A 2,528-nucleotide genomic window follows, 5' to 3' on the forward strand; every position below is an offset into this window, starting at 1 on the left:
CTTCAGGAAGCTCATGGTCTAGAAGAGAAATCCAACACGAACGAAGCAGTTATAAGTGGAAAGAAATCAAGAGAGGTTATAGGAACATCTAAAAGGGTATGCGAACCCAGTGCTTCCCAAACGTTAACATACACATGTATCACTTGTTAAAATACAAATTCTAAATGAGTAGGGCTGAGGTCCCAGAAGATGCTGATGCTGCAGGTTCATGGACCACACTCTGAGTAGCTGAATGGCTACTGATAATTTGAGATATAATTCTCTATTGACAGCAACATACACAGTTTCCAAAAGGGTAGCATCTCAAATGTATTACCTGCGTTTGGAGTACAAGTGCTCTGAAAGGCTCTGAGATATGACTCAATTAAAGTCTCAAGTATTAATGTTGCTGTTATTGAAGAGTACCTATAATGTGCTAGGAGAATAAACAGACATTTCTTCAGTCTGATGGAGTGAGCAGTTGAATAGGGATAGACAATGTCAATAAATAAATAAATGGAGCCACTTAAAAATGGAGCCAATCTGCCATCCCAGAGGAACTGCCTTGCACGTGTTATGCCTGAAACCTTGGAATGTTAAAACAGGGCAAAAACACCTTTAGACTGGGCCAAAATGTGCCCCAAAGTCCTATTTGCAAAGATAACAAGAAAGCAGATATTAGTACTATCAGACTGATGACTACCAGACTGAAAATTAAAAACATCGTTTAGAATTAACATCACTATGTAATATTATCTGCACCAATAGAAATGCCTTCCTTCTTTTGGTATAATTGTTCGCCTTCTCTTTCTTATTGTCTCCTAATTGAAACACTACTTGGGCCTTTGCTTGAATCAGTGCTTCCAGAATAGCTATTCTTATTGATCTCAAATAAATGCTTGTTTGCCTCTCACTTTGAAAGGCTTTTTTTATTTTTAGGTTAGCAACAAGTGAAAATCAAAGAATCATAATACAGTCAAACATATATATATCTTTTAGGTGAGGCAACCCTTGGTTGACCTCACAGATTGCAAGAACCTTGTCAGCTTAAAATCCCTTATTTTTTTTATTTTTTACACCTACAGCACCTGGTCTTCCTAGGTGGTCTCCCATCCAAGTACTAACCAGGCCCTGACCCTGCTTAGCTACTGAGATCTGACAGGATTAAGCTTGTTCAGGGTAGCAAGGCTGTAGACAATACAGACAAACATAAACTTGCATCTGTGATAAATGTTATGAGAGTCTATTAGGGAATCCATGACCTAATCAGGAGGTTTGGGGGTGGGGGTGGGGAGTGCTCCAGGAGGAGAGAATGGCCGGGCAAAGGCTTGGCTGAGGAGCCAGGGAACTTCGGCGAGGTTGGGCAGAGAGCGAAGGGTGAGGCTGGAGAGTGAGGCAGAGGCCGGACTACGCAGGACCTCCTGAAGAGTTCCGCCTTCATCCTAAGAGTGTGAAGGGCCGCTGAAGAGTCTTAAAGGGAAGGAAGAATATAATCAGATTTGCATTTTGAAAAGATCACTCTGGCTTCAGGGAGGAGAATAGACTGAAGAGGACAGAGTGTATAGTCCCTTTCTTAGGAGTGTGGGATTGGGCCCGATAGAGACAGCATTTCCGTCTCTCTCTGGGTGACATAAAATTTGAAAGCTATAGATGGACACTTTCTGCCCCAAGGATGCTAAAAGCAAGGACAAACGGCCTGCTAAGAACAGAGCGTGAATCAGACATACAGGAAGTAACTTGTAGGAGAGAGAGAGCTTGTAGGAGAGAGGGCAGAGGGTGTTAGCACGCGGTGGTAAGGCTCTGCTGTGTTTTGGACCTTCGTTCCAGCCCATCTTGAGGCTTGTCTGCAGTCCTACCTTGATTTCCTTGAAATGTCTCTGTATCCTTATGAAGAGTTACTTGGTTGAGGTGGTTTCTGTCCTTTGCAACCCAGAGAGTCATAAGAGAATTCAGCAGCGTACCTGAACTGAGGCTTTCAAAAGTGCCAGAGCACTTTCAGTGTCCTGAGATTGGAGTCTCCAGATCTCCCATAATTTAAGTCAAAGCCATCATAAAGTTGCTTGGTTCTGACAAATACACATAGATTCTTGAGTTTTGGCAGGGCCACACTAGGTCACTCTCACTCACTATGCTTAGGTGGAGATTTCTGGCCAACCCAGGAGTGAGAGAGTTTCAGGGTGGGGGTGGTCTCAATGGACCACATGACAGAAACACCTAAATATGGCCCTAGCTGAAAACCCAAACTGGCTTTGAAGGCCAGCACTGTCCAGCTAGCCCCATTCGAAGTTGTTTATAGTTCCCCCTCACGCTGGAGGTTTGGGTTTGATTTACAAGGGACTGAGAAGAACATGAATCTTTTCAAAAGGGAAACAACCTTGCAGAAAGTTGCATGTTCTAAGGAAGCACTTGCTACAGTGTTTCGCTCTTTTTGGTTATAGGCACTTGCTACAGTGTTTCGCTCTTTTTGGTTATAGGCAAGCGGAGGATTCAGGATCTGAAAGATTTCTCTTAAAAAGAAAATGTCTAGGAGAAATGTCCAACTGGCCTCT

The 2,528-nt window shown here is 43.2% G+C and overlaps 1 pseudogene; it reads right to left on the bottom strand.

Annotated features, from left to right (window-relative positions):
• Window positions 1-1,055: 1,055 nt before the first annotated feature.
• LOC111746004 lies at window positions 1,056-1,175 on the bottom strand (annotated as a pseudogene).
• Between the last annotated feature and the right edge of the window lie 1,353 nt (window positions 1,176-2,528).

Source organism: Pteropus vampyrus, unplaced genomic scaffold (assembly GCF_000151845.1).
Source record: "Pteropus vampyrus isolate Shadow unplaced genomic scaffold, Pvam_2.0 Scaffold171, whole genome shotgun sequence".
Classification (NCBI taxonomy): Eukaryota; Metazoa; Chordata; class Mammalia; order Chiroptera; family Pteropodidae; genus Pteropus; species Pteropus vampyrus.